Source organism: Herpailurus yagouaroundi, unplaced genomic scaffold (genome assembly GCF_014898765.1).
Source record: "Herpailurus yagouaroundi ecotype Mexico unplaced genomic scaffold, PumYag 100, whole genome shotgun sequence".
NCBI classification, from domain to species: Eukaryota; Metazoa; Chordata; class Mammalia; order Carnivora; family Felidae; genus Herpailurus; species Herpailurus yagouaroundi.
This window is the reverse complement of record NW_024412391.1, coordinates 67,345,773-67,366,206: the sequence shown is the minus strand read 5'-3', so window position 1 is coordinate 67,366,206 and position 20,434 is coordinate 67,345,773. Positions and strand designations below refer to the sequence as shown.

At 38.1% G+C, this 20,434-nt stretch overlaps 1 long non-coding RNA gene across 1 annotated transcript in view; it reads right to left on the bottom strand.

Annotated features, from left to right (window-relative positions):
• Window positions 1–20,434, bottom strand: part of LOC121028110 (uncharacterized) — a 90,769-nt gene that overhangs the window by 45,288 nt on the left and 25,047 nt on the right. The window contains exon 2 of the long non-coding RNA XR_005789076.1: window positions 10,842–10,899. This is a non-coding gene — a long non-coding RNA (uncharacterized LOC121028110). The remainder of the gene's footprint in view (window positions 1–10,841; window positions 10,900–20,434) is intronic.

Genomic DNA, 20,434 nt, shown 5'->3' with positions numbered 1-20,434 from the left:
TTATTTAGTTGACATTCATTGGAATGACCATATCCACTTCTTAAATATTGAAATATTTCTGTACTACTTAGTAAATAGCCTGTATTCCAACCCCCTCCCACAAGGCGTTGTTTTAAACAAATCATTTAAGAATAAAGTTACATGTACAAATTATTGAGTCATCATATTCTTAGCTATTTGACTCTTTCTCGTTTTACTACTTTCTGTAGTGAATACATTCCTGCTATAACCTAACTCTCCATGTCATTTCCAAAAATCACTGGCACAACCTCACCAACTTTATTAGAAATGACATCATTCATTATGTTTATGTCACTGGGGACCTTTGCCCATAATCTCAGTCTCTACTGCCATTTCACTTGGAAACTTGTGGTCCTTCCTTAAGAAAAAGTGGTCATTACAGATACTTAGACCCCAGAAATAAAGACTACCTATGTACTTTACCCTAAAGAAGTAATATTCAGGTATAAAGTCAATGAAAACTTTAAAAGAGTGATATTCAAACTGCAAACACCCAATATAATAAAGTTACTCTTTAAAGCAAAGGGACTAAAAATAAAATATAACAAAGTTTGTATGGGACATTACCCTGAATTTTTCACTGAATAAAAAAATTATTTCTTAAGTATTGCATATTTTTCATCTATGTGAGATCTATAAGCACATGCCTCCACGTCATTATTGATACAGAAGTCTATATGGTCAGACACTAGGACTAAAGCACACATTATTTTGTGAGTGCTCTCCCCAAATGAAACCAGAGCAATGAAACATTAAGGGAGAATCACTGTGGACTCTACTTGGAATCCCTCATATACCAATGATCCTGGGGAGGTTTGGGGATCCATACACAGGCACTCCCTGTCCCACAACAAGAGCACTAGGTATTTTTGTTTGTAGTAATGAAGTAACCATAAATATACCTCATGTTGCACAAATACTCCAGCTACCTGGATAAAGAGCATGCATGCCAAAGAGGGGAAAAAAATCAAACAGAATGCATTTCTATATTAATAACTCTGTCTTAATAGCAATACCAAGGGCCATGTAGCTTTCTGGCCAGGGTTTAAGATATCAGTGGAAGCCATCTACACCAGGCAGAAAAATAAATCTTCAGAATATTCAAAAGATCCATGTCCTGTTTGAAGAATACACATGGGGAGAGACAAAAGTTTCCCCTGACTTTCGGGTACACTTGGGCTGCCAGCAAGTCCAAGTAATGAGTGGCCAGACCCCACACGTGCTCTGCTCTCTGTTCACTGGGCAGGCATTTGTCAAGGTGTAAATTATTTACAGTGGTCTCCAAATGCTCTGAAAAGTTACTTCATTTTCTTAAAAATAACAGAAAAAAAATGCTGAGACAAGTATAAGATAAAATAGGAGCTTAGTAAAGGTATATTCCAAGAATTAAAGGTTGCCTTGATTGGAAAACACACACACGTGCATAAATCTTGCCAATACCAAATGATACATCTGATTCTAATTATTCAATTCTCACTTTCTTGTCACTTTAGACTCTAAGGACATGAATAACAATATTTAAATGTAAGCATTGAAAATAGACAATGACTTGGGGTGCCTGGGTGGCGCAGTCGGTTAAGCGTCCGACTTCAGCCAGGTCACGATCTCGCGGTCCGTGAGTTCGAGCCCCGCGTCAGGATCTGGGCTGATGGCTCAGGGCCTGGAGCCTGTTTCCGATTCTGTGTCTCCCTCTCTCTCTGCCCCTCCCCCGTTCGTGCTCTGTCTCTCTCTGTCCCAAAAATAAATAAACGTTGAAAAAAAAAGAAAATAGACAATGGCTTAAGGCCTCATCATTTTAACATATCTTCACTGAGTGAGAACAGATACCCCAAAAATGCATAATTAGATAATTACTTTGTAGTGACTCCATCTCTTAAAGATTCTCAAGAATACTAAAACCTTAAGAACAAAAATGCAGCACTTTCAACTCTTCACTGAAACTCAATTGTAAGGTAACAGTACAGTGACACTGACTTTTTTATTTTTTCGTTCTGTTTTATAGGTGTAAGAAAGGGGGGGAGGAAACCAATTATCTTGTTAACCAGCAAATTCATGGTCAGAATGCTGTCCACAGCAAGTGACAAAATACTTGATCATGTGAAGCTTAAGTAATAAAGTTATCCCATTTCTTCATTTAACAAGAAGTTTCAAGTAGCAGTTCAAGGATTGGTTCAATAGCACAAATATGTCAAATCACTGGGTCCCAGAGACTAAGTTGCTTACTCTTTTCTTCGTAGCCTCAGGGTGCTGGCTGCCAGCTCCAAGCAGTATATCCCATGGAAAGTTGATGTGTGAGTAGATGGGCTCCCTAAAGGAGCCTGAGCTAAGGAATGGGCTTCAGTTGATGGCATCCAAAACACAAGAGGCAGAAAAATCCCGTTTCCACAGCTAGCTCGCAAACTCCGTCTTATCTGGGAGAAAAGGCAAGTTCCTTAAATCCTCCCCCCAGCAGATTCTCCATGAATTCTCATTGGTTAGAAATAAACCACATGTTCACACTTAGGCCAATCAATGTCTAAGGGAACCAGATTACCACACTGAATTAGACAAACCAGCTTCATCTGGGGCTGGTTTAGTTGCAGCCTGAATAGAATCAGGATGTTGTTAACAAAGAAGCAGAATGTTGGTAGGCAACAAACAGCATCTGTCACAACCATACTTTGCATATACTAGAGGTCAAAACATTTGGCTCAACTGGACATTTCAAGAAAAGTAATTTCTCTTTTTTCCCCAAAGTGATGTAGAGTTTCAACTTTACAATCCAGCCCTCTGGTTGCCCTCCATGCTGGCATAATAAAGCACCAGGAGATAGATGCCTGTGGGCTTCCAAGGTGTTTAGATCCCCAGTGACATGAGACTCCATAGATTCAAGTCAGCATGCTGAGCTCCCCTACCTGGGATTAAGCAATTACTGCAGACTTTAGGACACAGAGTCACAGTGAAAAATACAGCTAACCAGAACAAATGCATATTACTACTTCTATTTCTGAGCAGTTTTCCAGCTTAAGTACAACCCGTGGCTATAATCTGATCAAGAGGTATCAGAGCTAAGGCTAGCTGCGGCAAAGAATATCCGTGCTGACAAGTTAAACACTGATTGTTCCCCCAAAATGGAATGGCCAGTTTAGATTATATCAAAGAACTAATAAACATCATTCTCTAGAACTCGAAACTGAACCAGATATAACTCAGCTTGAGATTTTAACAATTTACTCTACCCTTTGTTACTGATTTTTTTATTTCAACTTGACTTGAATACTCTGCTATAAACCCTATTATGAGAACACAGTGGTATTCTATCCAGTCGGCCCTGCAGTTGTAAATCGGAAATTCTAAGCACAATTCTGATCTTTCTATACTGTGAACTAATGCACTCATACACATTGACCTAGGGCCAACCATTTCAGGTGCCTAAAATAAGAGATAAATGAAAAAGTTCTTCACATCCTATTATGGATACAGATGTGAACAATTATAAGGTGATGCGCAAGAAAGAAAGAATCTGGAAAAGGAGTATAACACACAATACTATGTACTCAAGATGGGCTTTGGAGGCAGACAGAAGGTGGTTCAGATCCAGCCTGGGCCACTTATATGCTATATGACAGTTCATGCATTGTTTTCTCTCTAAAACTCAGGAAAATGTAATATTACCCCATACCAGGAAGGTTTTAAGAATTCAATGAGATGACAAATAAGTGCTTGGCACCATGCCCCACAGAGAGGGGAAGCTAAACATTTGTCCTTTTTCCTCTTGCTCCTCTCCCTTCTCCAGGCAGAGAGCAGGGAAGACTGTTCCAGAGGGTAGGAAGCTCCAGCTTTAGGCACAGTGGACCAGGGCTCAATTGCCCTGACTAAAAGTGTTTAAGCAAATTTGAACTGAGGTCAGAAGGAAGAGTTGGGAGTTAGGCCCTGCCTGTTAGCTTCTTTCCTACTGCAGCCAAATTCACACAGGCATCACCCTAGCTGGGGCCCTATTTACCTCCAGCCACGCTCCACGAATCAGGAATTAAAAATGTCTTTTTCATTGGGGCTCCTGCGTGGCTCAGGCTCGAGCTCTGCATCAGGCTGTCTTCTGTTAGCACAGAGCCTGCTTTGGATCTTCTGTCCCGGTGTCTCTCTGCCTCTCCCCCAAGCTTGCTCGCGTGTGCACTCTCTCTCTAAATAAATAAACATTTTTTTTAGTGTTTTTTCCTCCATTTTCTCAAGTCCCATTCTCTTCTGCAAAACATATAATCTGGCACTCATTCTCGACACGGGATGGGAATTATTCTCAGGTTGTTTGGATTTTTTAAAAATAAACTACGTGGTCATGTAATTTACATAAAATACAGTGTACTCATTTAAAGTGCACAGTACAGTGAAAAAGCTATTAAATATGTAACTATATACGCATCTAACTACAGACTATGGAACGTTAACATCACCCCCCCAAAATTCCTTCATGCCCCTACCAACCGTTAAAGTGAGCACCCTAGGGAACTACTGATGTGACTTCTATCCCTAGAGATTAACTTTACCTCTTCTAGACTATCATATAAAAGGAATTCATACCGCAGGCATTGCTGTATGACTGACTTCTTTAACTTAGCGTAATATTTTTGTGAACCATTTGTTATCTATTATCAATATTTCACTTAGTGTTATTGCTGAGTAGTTTTTTTTATTATATGGATGTACATGATGAGGGACATTTGGTTTGATTTCCTGTTTTGGAGTTTATGAATAAAACTGCTCTCGACATTCTTATTCACAATTATATGGACATATATTTTAATTTTGCTTTCATCAAAACCTAAGAGTGAAATTTATGGATCATATGACAAATGTATGTTTACACTTTTAAAAATTGCTTAAATGGCTTTTTAAAGTTGTACCATTTAATATCCCCACAGATAATGTATGAAAGTACCAGTTGCTTTACATCCTGATCAACACTTAATATTATCGTATTTTTTATTTCAGCCATTCTTCTAGGTATCTTCCAGTATCTCATTATGATTTTTTTTTATTTTTTTTATTTTTTTTTATTTATATATGAAATTTATTGTCAAATTGGTTTCCATACAACACCCAGTGCTCATCCCAAAAGGTGCCCTCCTCAATACCCATCACCCAACCTCTCCTCCCTCCCACCCCCCATCAACCCTTAGTTTGTTCTCAGTTCTCAACAGTCTCTTATGCTTTGGCTCTCTCCCACTCTAACCTCTTTTTTTTTTTTTTCCTTCCCCTCCCCCATGGGTTCCTGTTAAGTTTCTCAGGATCCACATAAGAGTGAAACCATATGGTATCTGTCTTTCTCTGTATGGCTTATTTCACTTAGCATCACACTCTCCAGTTCCATCCACGTTGCTACAAAAGGCCATATTTCATTTTTTCTCATTGCCACGTAGTATTCCATAGTGTATATAAACCACAATTTCTTTATCCATTCATCAGTTGATGGACATTTAGGCTCTTTCCATCATTTGGCTATTGTTGAGAGTGCTGCTATGAACATTGGGGTACAAGTGCCCCTATGCATCAGTACTCCTGTGTCCCTTGGATAAATTCCTAGCAGTGCTATTGCTGGGTCATAGGGTAGGTCTATTTTTAATTTTCTGAGGAACCTCCACACTGCTTTCCAGAGCGGCTGCACCAATTTGCATTCCCACCAACAGTGCAAGAGGGTTCCCGTTTCTCCACATCCTCTCCAGCATCTAGAGTCTCCTGATTTGTTCATTTTGGCCACTCTGACTGGCGTGAGGTGATACCTGAGTGTGGTTTTGATTTGTATTTCCCTGATAAGGAGCGACGCTGAACATCTTTTCATGTGCCTGTTGGCCATCCGGATGTCTTCTTTCGAGAAGTGTCTATTCATGTTTTCTGCCCATTTCTTCACTGGGTTATTTGCTTTTCGGGTGTGGAGTTTGGTGAGCTCTTTATAGATTTTGGATACTAGCCCTTTGTCCGATATGTCATTTGCAAAGATCTTTTCCCATTCCGTTGGTTGCCTTTTAGTTTTGTTGGTTGTTTCCTTTGCTGTGCAGAGCTTTTTATCTTCATAAGGTCCCAGTAATTCACTTTTGCTTTTAATTCCCTTGCCTTTGGGGATGTGTCGAGTAAGAGATTGCTACGGCTGAGGTCAGAGAGGTCTTTTCCTTTCTCCTCTAAGGTTTTGATGGTTTCCTGTCTCACATTCAGGTCCTTGATCCATTTTGAGTTTATTTTTGTGAATGGTGTGAGAAAGTGGTCTAGTTTCAACCTTCTGCATGTTGCTGTCCAGTTCTCCCAGCACCATTTGTTAAAGAGACTGTCTTTTTTCCATTGGATGTTCTTTCCTGCTTTGTCAAAGATGAGTTGGCCATACGTTTGTGGGTCTAGTTCTGGGGTTTCTATTCTATTCCATTGGTCTATGTGTCTGTTTTTGTGCCAATACCATGCTGTCTTGATGATGACAGCTTTGTAGTAGAGGCTAAAGTCTGGGATTGTGATGCCTCCTGCTTTGGTCTTCTTCTTCAAAATTCCTTTGGCTATTCGGGGCCTTTTGTGGTTCCATAGGAATTTTAGGATTGCTTGTTCTAGTTTCGAGAAGAATGCTGGTGCAATTTTGATTGGGATTGCATTGAATGTGTAGATAGCTTTGGGTAGTATTGACATTTTGACAATATTTATTCTTCCAATCCATGAGCAGGGAATGTCTTTCCATTTCTTTAAATCTTCTTCAATTACCTTCATAAGCTTTCTATAGTTTTCAGCATACAGATCCTTTACATCTTTGGTTAGATTTATTCCTAGGTATTTTAGGCTTCTTGGTGCAATTGTGAATGGGATCAGTTTCTTTATTTGTCTTTCTGTTGCTTCATTGTTAGTGTATAAGAATGCAACTGATTTCTGTACATTGATTTTGTATCCTGCAACTTTGCTGAATTCATGGATCAGTTCTAGCAGACTTTTGGTGGAGTCTGTCGGATTTTCCATGTATAATATCATGTCATCTGCAATAAGTGAAAGCTTGACTTCATCTTTGCCAATTTTGATGCCTTTGATTTCCTTTTGTTGTCTGATTGCTGATGCTAGAACTTCCAGCACTATGTTAAACAACAGCGGTGAGAGTGGGCATCCCTGTCGTGTTCCTGATCTCAGGATGTTTTTCCCCGTTGAGGATAATGTTAGCTGTGGGTCTCATTATGATTTTTATTTGCATTTTCATGATAATTAAAGACATTGAGCATCCTTTCAAGTACATATTGACCCCTCGTATTTTGTTTTAGTAATATTCTGTTCAACCTCTTTGCTCACTTTATATAAAACTGAAGAATCAGCTTGTTAATTTCTGCCAGAAAGTCTGCCAGAATTTTCACTGAAATTGCATTAAATCTATAGATCAATGTGGGGAAAGATGCCACCCTAATGAGGTTTTCAATCTAAGAATATGGTGTATCTCTCCATTTGTTTAGGTCTTTTTTAATTTTCCCAGCAGCTTTTCATAGGTTTGGATATAGGACTTGCATATCTGCTACTGAATTTATCCTTAATTGTGATTATAAGTGGTTTTCTAAATTTTACTTTCCAATTGTTTATTATTAGTATGTACAACTGCAATTGAATTTTGTATGATTGTGGTGGGTTGAAAAATTTTCCCCAAAATTTGTCTCCACTCAGAACTTCAGACTGTGACCTTACATGGATATAACATCTTCGCTGATATAATTCAGTAAGGGTCTGAAGATAGAAACATCTTGGATTTAGCTGGGTAAATACAATGACTGGTACTCTTATAAGAAGAGGAAAGGACTCAGAGAGACACACACAGAAAAGTCCACATGAAGTTGGAGGCAGAGGCTTGAGCTATGCCTGGGGCCACCAGTCACTGGAAGAGGCAAGGAAAGATTCTTTGCTTAAGCCATCAGGGCAGGTTGTTCAATATATACTTTTCTAGCTGTTGATGTGGACAAGTCTCATATGACCCCTTGTATATTTTGCCTCTCATTTATTTTGGCATGTGCGCTGATGATAAATCTATTGCTTCTTTGCTCCAAGTCCATAATTTATTTTTTGTCCTGCATTTTTAGAGTAAAGCAAAACCCCATAAACACCCCTGGTTTGTTAGCTAGCACAGTGTCAGGCTTTGCCAGTGGAGAGGGTTAGAGGGACACTGGAAGAAATAGCACAGAAAAGGGCTTCTTTTCCCAGTTCTGGAGTGATTTTTTCCCCTCCTTCTGGGATGGCAGCTGGTGGCATGCAAGGCTCCCAGAGATGCTCACTTTCCAGCCAGTTTCTGTGACCCTCCCGAGGGCAGCTGTCTGCAGACAAGCTTCATCCCTCAAGGCCTAAAAGAATTTCTCCACCATCTATAATCCATAGCCACACCCTGTCCCATGAGATCGGAATCTATGGTTATAGAGGAAATGTCTTGCAAATTTTTTGTTCCTTCCTTGGCTATGCTCCTCAGTCCCATAGTAGCAACTCCCATATTCCTAAGGATCCTTTTCTACTCATTTTAGTCATTACCCACTTTTACAAATTAATTTTTTTGTATTAAATATTCCTGCTTAATAGAGTGACATCTTTAAAGTACTTAAGGAAAAAAACTGTCAGCATAAAATTGTATATGCAGTGAATATAGCTTATAAAGTAAAAGAGAATTCAAGACTGCAAATAAACAAAAACAGAATCTGTTACTAGCAGGCCTGCATTATAAGAAAGATTAAAGAAAATTCTTCCCATGAAGATAATAATACCAGAAAGAAACTTCAATCTACGCAGGGAAGTTAAAAATACCAAAAGTGGCATAAACAAAGTTAATAAACAACTTGTTTCAAATACTTTTCAAAGTCCATTGATTGTCTGAAGCAAAAATAGTAGCAGCATTTTATGGGATCATAACTTAGGTAAAAGTATAATGTGTAGCAAAACTAGTATGAAAGATGGGAAGGAAGATTGGGGACACATTGTTGGAAGATTCCTACATTGTACAGTAAGTGGTATAGCATTATTTGAAGGCAGACTGTAATTAATTTTAAAAACAATCTCTATGACAAACTTTACATCCAGAGAAATGAAAACTTCTGCTCACACCAAAGAATGCCCACAAATACTTTTTGTGATTTTATTCATAATCATCAAAATATAGAAGCAACCCAAAATCTCCCTCACCTGCAGAATGGATAAACAAACTGGCTATCCATACCATAGGATAGTATTCAACAATAAAGAGAAACAAACACCTGATATATGCAACGAAATGAATGACTCTCAAATGCATTATGCTAACTGAAGGGGCCAGTCTCAAAAGATTATATACTGTGATACCATTTCCATAACATTCTAAAAAAGGCAAAATTATGGGGACAGAAAGCAGATCAGTGGTTGCCAGGGCTCAGGGTGAGAAGAGGGATTGACCACAATGAGGGTTGGGGAATTTTTTTAAGATGATAGAACTGTTGTATGTATTGATTGTGGGGTAGTTACATGCCTGAATGCATTCATCAAAACTCATAGAACTGCATACTAAGAGTAGTATATCTTACTGCATATAAATTATATCTTAATTTAAAATAAAATGAAAAAAATTGTCAGTTTCCCCATTCAAATTACTGGTGTCACATCTATCCCTGACTGGAACTTGACTGTGTACCAGAAAGTTTATTTTATTGTAGTTTATTAAGAATATTTTTTATAATATAAGAATTTAACTATAGCCACTTAAAATATATTAAGATTAAGTTGCTCTGGCCATTGGTTATGAAGTAGATGGTAGGCTTCTACTGCACAACTATTTGTTTGTTAGAGAATCCCAAGGTACCGCCTAGAGAAAAACTTGGGCTGGCATAATTTCATCCCAGCCAACATCCCCAGAATGGTGTGTGGCCTTCTCTTCAGGAATGCACCCTAGGTAAGTGTCTCATTTTTTGCAGTAAGATCTCTACCTTGCCCCCAGTATGCTAAAGTGCTAGAGCATGTGTCCATGCACAGGAGCAGCAATGCCAAAGAACATCATGCCAGTTGCTATCTAGGCCACAATGCCAAATTCACTGCTGCTCAAAACCTAGCAAAAGTTTCAGTGGAAAACAAGAACTATGGAAGACTGCTCTAAGCATGTGCCATCTAATCTCTCCTCTGGATTCTTTAAAATTTGTCCCTGAGTTAAATTAGACCATTCAAGAGAGCAGTCTACCTACACAACATCATGGTGACCTCTATGAATTGATGTGATTGAATTACCATTAAGGACCTAGATTGAAGAAGGTTATAAGAAAGAGCTCAATGAAGCTCTTTGTTTTTATCAAGGACATTGTTCATTTTGGTGCACAGTGCCTATGTCTGTCCTTAGTATAACATATGGTTGTGTTTCTCTTGGTCAACATTGTGACACAGAAACTAAGACTGGTCCTACTGCCTATTTATTCACTCACTGCTAGAAATCTTAAAGACGAGTCTAGTTTAATATTGGTAATATTGCATGTAGGATTTAAGAAGGTGCATTCCATGAACTAACCTACCTGTAGTTACTTTAGTTCCCTTCCTTTATTTTTGCTAGGACTCATTTTTCTTACTCTTGTTAATTCAGTTCATCCTGCTATTTTATATTATAGCTACCTAGCAAAAGATGAAATATAAATAAATTGAAAATTGCATACATGAATAGGGACTTGTGATCAGTTTCCCTGTGGGTGGGCTAAATAAAGCAAATGTGCCCTTTGTGCTCTGGCCCTGACAAAATTCAATCTTCTGCATATAGAAAAGAGTGAAACAGCCAGCCATTTTAGGCCACACCTTTACCATCACTACAATTTTTGTCAAAATCATAGGTCTCAAAAAGTAAAAAGAAAGATTACCTTTAATGACACTTTCTTTTTATGATGGTTCAGATTATTTGTTCTTATTCTGGTTTACCTGCAATGAAAGATACACCACAATTTTTAATCTAGAAAATTACTTGATGATACTGTCACTGTAATAAAATCCAAGCTATAAGACTAAGAGAAAAATAGGACTTGGCAAGTAGAGCACAGCATTTGCTTGACCTGCCTACTACATACAAGAATACACAACACATAACCTGACACCAGTACCATTACATTTTTTTTTTTACATCTCGGCATAAATTTGCTGTTGCAAGACTGGGGTGATAGTACTATTTATAAATTTATTTTGGAAAATCTGGATTCTAATCCTGACTCTTCTGGGTTCCCTGAGTAGGTCACAACTCTTAGGACCTCAGTTCTCAGCCATGCCAGCAAATGATAGTGACCCTGAATATAAATAAGGGTCCTTTAGCTAATAACATCCATAAATCAATAAATAATTATTGGACACCTGCCATGCTTCTAGTAGGCACTGACACTCATATGTCTGTTTATGAGATGTCAAAATTTCTACAAAACATTGTGTTAGATCTCAAATTTAAAGGCACACTATAGATAAATCTCAAAGTTCCAACTATACTATTATTGAAACACAATATCTAACAAATTACTGCAACAAACACCACAAATTGTACACTAACTCCCAATTGTGTTTATTTCAATGATTCACCCTGTACAGGGCTTTCCAACTCCAAAACTCTACCTTTCTTCTCCCAATACACTCCCTGTGAGTTTCCTCCTCTGTGTTCTTTTCCCATTCTTCAGGAAATAAGGGTAGACTCTCAATGTTTAGATTAACACTTCTTTCCACCTGTGAAGTGATCCATATCTTAAAGAGGGTGCAATAAACACTAGTACTATCTTTTAGTCCATGTATACATGATCTTAGATTCAAGAACATAGCACACACGAAGATTTCCCAAGGTGTGCTTTTTGAGAAAAAGAAGTATGTCTGTAGGGATGTGTCTGTGTGTGTGTGTGTGTGTGTGTGTGTAAAACAAAGAAAATCCAAGCATAAATTGTTGTTATAAAAATAAGTTGGCCTGTTAAAAAAAAAGGGGGGGGAAAGACTATTTGAAACAAATATAGTGAAGAGAAACTGATTCATATACTATTAAGACTGAAATGGAAAGAAAATGGAACAAGCATTTCATTTTCCACTCCTCATTTTAGAGCTTGAAAAGATGAACAGGAAGCAAGGATTTGTCCAGAAATGCAACTATGTTTTCACAATTTTAGTAAGCCAAAATAGGATAAAATCCAACATCTGCAGTTTGAGAAATGATTTTTATCATTTTAGTAAAGTCTATTTTAGCACATGAGCAGATACCTTTTTTATGCTTCCTGCAATGCATAACCTTATCCTGTCCTCTAAAGCTTTCATTTTCCCTAGAATGACCTGACAGCCAGCTGAAAGCTCAAGATGGGCCGCCTGACTGATTATACCCTGGGAATATTTATGTAACTTCTTGATGACAGCAAAATACTGAAAAGAGGATACAGGAGATAAAGTAATGGAAGCTGGCCTAACTTAAGCCTCATGTAATCCCTAGCATCTCCTAAATCACAAGGTAAGATTAGTCAGTGATAAAAATTCTTTACCAGTTGGCAGCTGTCTGAAAGCCTGCATTTTCCTTTTGAGGGGACTGTCAAATTTAGAGAATTTATGACCTGACCTATCAAAGATATTACTTTCAAGTCCTTGACCAATTTTATAAACATTACAGACAACTATTATTATGTGGGGTTTTTTTTTACTTTTATTGTTTTTTATCAGAGTTACATCCCAGCGGTTCACACGGTGAATAGTTGAATGCTACACCAAATCACAGTGGCATCTGATCAGGCCAAAGCTCAAGAAATGGTTTTCCTCTTTACTTCTGACTTTTGAATGACTTCCATTGCAAATGTGAAAAGGAGTCTTTCTTCTTTCCTGTATGTATGTCAAAAATAAAGCATTCTCTGACCTCTTAAAAATCGTCTCAATTTTTACCTTTTAAGAAACAAGAAATCTTTCATCTTTTTTCTGGAGTCCAAGAAATAATGTTACATAAAGCTCCATGCAATATAGCACAATTTTTAAAAAGCTTCATATGAACAAGGATGATTCACAGTGATAATCAGAGAACATAAAACACTAGATATTATGCAAATATATCATTATAATAAGATTCTTTAATATAACTTTGATCACTATTAGGATGCCTACATTATAACATTTATTTAACAGCTTCTATGTAGCCTGATTCTTTCACTGCAATGTAAGGTGGATATACTAGTTTTAAGTCAAAAGTGCATTCTACTGTGATGAATCTACCTGGGATTCTCTCCAGGAACCAAATAGTTTTATTTATTAGATTTCTTCCTCAGTGAAATATACAGTGAGGGGGAACATTACTTTCTGTTAAATTTAAGAAGCATGTAATATAACAGATCAAATCTACAGTGGATAAAAGCATAGAAAAATTCTCTCCATTTCTTTTGCTAATGTGTCCATGACCTAGCAAAAATACTATGCTCCAGGCACAATGAAATGCACATGCTTGGGAGCACTACTAACATTTAAATATAACAATAAAGTCACAAAATGCCACCACAGCGAAACTGACACTTTCTCACCATGATCCTGTGATATTGGACTCTTAAGGTCAACCTTCAAAAAATACATGCACAGAAGTTATAGGTTCACCCAAAAGTCAACAATATAACTAAAAAAGAAAATCACAACCTACAGTTGGCTCCAGAGAGTGAGAATTAAATAGAAAATTCCTGCATATATTTTGAATTTTGTTCAGAATGGTCTGTTTTGGTTCAATAAGTGAGGGATGAAAAAAACAGTAAAAATCCAATTTGAGCCTTACAGTTACAAATCTTAAACGTTTTCTTAAAACCAACCACATTTTATTCAATGAAACCAAAATCCTAATAATACTCAAAACACCCATTTTTATAGTTTAATTTCAGATCTAATAAAAATTAAACTATAACAATATTGGCAATACAGAAATTTTTAATGTTAATGATTAGGATGACTGCTGTATCAGGGTCCCAGCAATATACGTGTTGCAAATTAAGAGATTTATTATAGATATTAGACTTAATCAATGGTGGGAGGAGACACAAAGTATAAGTCCAGAAGGCAAAGGTTGGGGAATCAGCCCCAGAGGACAGGAAGGGGACCTGATGAAATCTATGGATGACTGTTAACTCTGCGTCTGTTGATGAACCCAAAGTGGCTATAGGTCAGTAGGGCCTATGGTGAGGAATAAAAGTTGGATATAAAAAGATGTAGAACAAGATGGACTAAAATCTTCAAAGACAAAGCTAAATCAATGAACCCACTGGAATACTTACAACCTCTATCACACTGGTGACCTACAAATGAGACTGGTACTTGTCACCATATGTGCCTGGTCTGAGACTCAGAAAACTAAAAGGGTGATCTGGAGAGGCTACAAACACAGATGATGCTGTACTCCATCCAACAAGATGAGCCAGCAGATCAGCATCAAACTCCCTATTTGATGTTCTACAGTACACATTAACCACTAAGAGTACATCTTATGTCGATAGTAAAGCAATAGAAGATGAGGGAATGGAAGGAACTGAGATAAATAGATGATAGATAGATAGACAGACAGACAGATAGATAGACAATGTATATGCAAACACATTCATATCAAAATAAGTGATAAATTATCATGACTATTACAGTTCTTATTTCTAATTGGTCATACAGTTGTAGCTGGTATGCATACCTTCCCTCTTCCACCATCCATTACACTTTCCCTTTGCCCTAGAAGCAATTTTGTTACTCAACTTTCCTCACCTGTTGAGGTGACTCAAACCTGTATTTTTGAAGTGTTTGGGCCATCCATATTAGATTATTATGTTTTTTCCATTAACTCTTATGAAGTTTCCAAGAGGTACCCCAAGGATATTTGCACTCTAGACACACCCTTCCCAACCCCAAGCAGCATAGCAGCAACATAATTACTCCCCTGATAATCAAGATAAACAACCCAGCCACCACAGCACCTCCTTCTGTGCCTGCTGATTCACTATCATGAGAAACCCAAAGTGACCAGTCTCAACTTCCAAATTAAGGGAACCAGTACTGTGTCCTTGTAGAAGCATTATTCCTTGGGAACTCTGACTTCTAAATCAGCAGAGCCTAAAGTCACTGGGACAAGGAGCCAACATTTTGCTACTGGATGATCACTAGGGGAACTATGAGAGGATCCTGTCCCATTTTCACTCCTTGATTCCAGGACCCTTGAATTCTGGATTTGGGAAAAACAAGACCATGTATTGCACACTGATGGAAAGCATATACCACATCCTGAAGAATACTGTCCCAACCCTTCAGTGTGTTGTCATATAGCTGGTGCTATAATAACATCTTCAAAAGATCACTTCACCACTCTATCTGGTCTCTACTAACTATAATAGAGGGTTTTAAAAAAAGCATTTGCAGGTAAATAGCTACATACCAAGTTATGAGAGTATGTTTCCTCCAAAGACAAAACCACATCTGGAACAGCAGCTAGAATTGGAATTAGCATCCAATTAAGGGTATGCCAATCCACTGACATTCTCCAAGACCCATCTGTCTGCTGCACAAGCCAATATGCAACTTGGGTGAAGATGTGAGTCACCATTTTGCAAGACCCAGTGGTTGCCATATTCTCTGAAATGACTTCTAACGTGTACTTTGTCTTTGATTTATTCTTTTGGTAAACAGAAAAGGGTCTATGAGCTACCTACCACATGGCCTTTCTTATTAAAATAGCCACCATTCCATTGGTTGGTGAACTAATGTAGGGATTCCGCGAGGTGCTGAGGATGCCTATTATGATGATGCATTCCCAAACTGGGGAAATAATCACAGGATGGATTCAAGGACCCATTGGTATACTCATATCCAAATCAAAAGTCTATTGATTACCTTGTATCCATAAGCCACTTCTCTGACTGTGGACCACAATGGCATCGAGGGTTTCTAGAAGTAAGTGTCAGTTATGAGACCACTATCCAGTAATTGCCAAAAACACTGGTTGTTTCTCTTCTTCACTTTACTACCCTGGTAAATAACAATAGGTCCCTTTAAGGAATGTTGAGATTTCCAATATAAGATGTTGGCTATTTTAAAGGATCACTCCTCAAGGGAACCTGGCCTCCCCTTCATTCAAGGAATTCTGGATCTGGAAACTGGCTCATGTCTGGGAATTAATCAAGAGGACATGACTCCACTGTTGTTATTCAAGTCAGGCTTTTGTTCCCAGACCTAGAATTTGCCACTTAAACAATTCAAGTAAGACTATAAGAGGCTGTAAAAATATTTCAGTTTGACAGACACCATGATTACCAAAAATCTCTCTCTCCCTGTAGATCAAATTCTGAATACTGATTCAGCTCTGCTGTCTAATATAGTAACTACACCCACCTTGCTTTTTACAATTAAGGGCCACATTTTGGTGGCCCTGCCACTCAGGATCTCATCATCGCCTTTGAATTTTAACGGCCTTATTAATGACAGCATACCCACTATCAGTCCTGATCTATAAAGAATAGCCACTACAGAGGTCTTAAAGGATACTGGTCTCCTTTACAAATATATTTCTTATAGTTTAAATGCAAAAAGTGTTCTCTGGATCCTCCTATGAAATACAGTTCAGGGTTAGGTGCATAAATCTTATGTAACATACCACCTCTTACATTACAATTTCTTAAGCCTCTCCTAGGTCTATAGTACATCCAAGAACTCCTGAAATTTCAACTTTAATTAGTGTAGGTCATCTTGGGGCCCATGTTTCAATGAACTAACCAAGTACTCTTAGTGCAATATTAGCTGCTTAAGCTAAAACATGAAATCCAGAATCTCTGCTTAGTTCATCTATATTGACAAATTCAGTTCAATCCATGACTATATTTCTCTCACACTGTTCTACCTTAGGATTCATTCCCATACATGTTACCCAGGATTCTATCAATAAAAATTGGGGAAAATCTTGCAGTTATCTTTGTGTACATGGCACTATTTTATGTGTCACATTTTCAAACCCCAGGGCCAGCCCCAGGATTTCAGTCTGGTTATGGATCTAGAACATATTGAATAGACATATGTCTTGAGAAGGATCAGTAGTGCTTTGCAAGGCTTTTACTTCAAAGGAGACTTGATGTTCTTCAAAGAAGTAGAAACCAACCTCCACACACAATGGACAGGAGCCTCTTCTAGGAGGCTCAACAGAATTAAGAAAGCCAATGTCCTCAGTTTCATCAGATCAGTCTATATGTCCCCATCTCAATTTTTTAGTTTCTACTTCTTCCAAATCCATGTAATCAACATTAAAAATTCTGCAAAAAAATTTAGAAAACTTCAGGGCTAGACATTAGGTTTGGTTTTCAGAAAATTCAGCCCTCTGTTTATGTTAAATAAAAATTTACATAGGCCAATTAGATGAACTCTAGTCCCTCCTGAGACCTGAGACCACCATTTTCTTCCTTCAAGTTCTCCTGTACACTTAGAAACAGCCTATCTAGCAGAACACCATGCACCTGTTACCAGTCTCAGGACTCCAAACACTTCTGCCCATTGCATCTTGGTGTCAGAGTCACCAGGGAAAACACAACGCAAGCACTGGATGGAATAATGCTTTATTCACATAGAGAAGAGAGAACAAGATCAGCCTCAATAGTGGGTGTCAGTCCCTCATGGCCAGTGGGCCACTACTGGCAGCCAACACAGGGCTGTTCTATCTTGTGTCTCATTGGAAGAATCCCATCCCCTCCTCTCAGAGGACAGACCTAACAGTGATATTGGCCAGGGTCCATAGGATGCTGACTCATGCAGAACAAAAGAAAAGATGTTGGGCTTACAACCAGAGGAAGATATTCTCCCACAAGTTGATAACTCTGGCACAAGCCTGTGTGAGCTCTTTACCTCCTGGTAATGAACTGTCCAAGGCCCAACACCCATACTTAGGAGACTGAATGGGGGGTTGAAAGATCCACCGAACTGTGTTTCCCAACACCAAGCATTAGCATTTTACCCATAGCATGTCATGGACTACAGTGTCCCCTTTATCTTTGGCAACAGTGCTATTAGTGATGCTAAATTTCATCAGATCGGAAAAATACTTTCAGATAATCCAGAACCAAAATAGAGACCCATCCTCAAGGTTCTGTTCCTATGGAAGCTCAGAAAGCACAGGCCACATATGGTACCATTATGTGAGAAGTAAATGGAAAAATCCTGCTTTTATTTTGAATTTTGTTCAGAATGATTTATTTTACTCAGGAGGTAAAGGTTAAAAAAAAAGAAAAAAATTAATTTAAACTTCAAAATTACAGGGACACCTGGGTGGCTCAATCGGTTAAATATCCAACTTTGGGTCAGGTCATGATCTCACGGTTCGGGAGTTCGAGCCCCACATTGGGCTCTGTGCTGAGAGCTCGGAGCTGCGAGCCTGTTTCAGATTCTGTGTCTCCCTCTCTCTCTGCCCCTCCCTACTTGTACTCTGTCTCTCTCTCAAAAATAAACAAACATTAAAAATTTTTTTTAAAAACCTCAAAGTTATAAATACCGAACATATTCTTAAAGCCCACAAAACTTAATTAAGCAAAATCTAAATATTCAAAATCCCCACTGCTTTCTTTATTATGTGTTTCAAGTCTAGAAAACAATTTTTTTGAAAAAATAAAGAAATGACAATGTTTCCAAAATATTAAGTGTTAGTACTGACTAGCTTGAATGCCTACACTAAACCCTAAAAAGGAAATAAATGAAAGATGGCTACACTAGGCTTATCAGGAAAAGAGATTTGCACAAGGCAATGCATTTGATTAAGCAGAGCATATGGTATATATGGCAATTAATACAAGCCCTGTGGTGCAATATTTGCCTTCATGTATGTGGCAAAGCATCCTTTTCCACATCATCCTATTAAAATAAAATGCATTTGCAGCAGAAGTTAAGTGCACTGTCAGCCCAGCAAAAGCCAATGATTGGTATCTTTGCATCTCTTTCAGTATAGGAAAGATTTCCTCCCTCCTTTCTCACAAGCTTTTAGAGGCAAGGTTTAAAAAACAAACAAACAAACAACAACAAACCAGCATAAAAATCCTCTTTGAGATTGCTTTTATGTTGATTAACTGACATGTAAGGATTATCAGATATTGCCCTGGAAAGTCATTAGGCATGGATAGGCATCCCTTTCAGAGAAACTCTACCTTCAAAACCAACTCAAACCATTTGGATAGAGAACAGAATTGAGTGTGGTTATCCAAATGATGCTCTCCCTTAATATCACACAAAGCTCTAGTATCCAACTTGTCCCTTCAAGTGCCCTACTCACAATGCCAAGCAAATACTGGCAGGTCCCTCTAAGCATACTCTTTCTAGGTATAGATCCATGAAATAGTGCCAATGTATTCACTGTGACTTGGTTTCTTGCAAATTCTCTCTTTTAATGCATTGTATTCACCAACAAATGAGTATCCCAGAGAATTATGTCTGGTATATCGATTCCTTTCTACAAGATAAGAATCTTTCACTCTATTCATTTTTGTTTGTAAATGCAACCTTTGCTTAAGTCTATTAGGAAAAAAAGCACATTAGTGCATTTCAGGATATCATCCTATTATAGTCATTTGTCTTTTGGGTCCATTCAACCTTTTCAAATATTAACTTTCACTGAACTCCCTCAAAGTACAGAGTCACATTTTAAGACAGCAGGAGTAGTAAAGTGCAAGGTCACATTGCAAAGTCAGTGTTAAAGAGAGCAAAGATTCTCAAATTAAGTGATTTCTCTGCTCTATGGTGACCTTAGACATGCCCTCTCTTACCCCCATCACCAAGTCAAAGATCCATCTCACTTCCACAAGGCCTCAATCCCACCAGGTCTGATACTAATGAGAAGGGAAAGAGCTTCATCTAAGTAACCTCATCACAACAGAACAGATATCTTACAAGTTCATGATTATGGCAAAGGTCAACAAAGGTCTCTATAGAAAACTGGCACACATGAAAGGTATAGCTCATCAGGGAGTTAGAAAGCAAGGATGTCCAAATGTTCATGATCACCTGCACCATCCTGCAGCTATCAAACGAGACAGAGGCACTACCAATGTATTTTTAAGTCTCTGTACTTTTTTTCTTAATTCTAAAATAGGCTCTTCCATCTTGTTATGGAGAAGAATAAAATACATACAAAAAAGTGCTTAAATCATGAATGTACGACTTGATGAATTCTCACAGGCCGAATACACCTGTGATCATTATCCAGGTCAAGAAACAGAAGATTACAAGCACCTCCAATGCCAGTTTCCCCTTACTCGAAACCATTATAGTTATGCTGGCTACAAAGGAATCAGTGCCAGGATACTTCACATACTTGAGCTACATAAGCTACTTATTGCAGACTAGCATACAGAACTTTTAAAGGATGTAACTTATACATCAAAATATATCCAAAATTCTACCACTTCTTGCCATCCCACAGTGCTGCCATCTCTTGCCTGGAATTTTACAGTGACCTCCCAACTGGTAACCACTGTTCTTT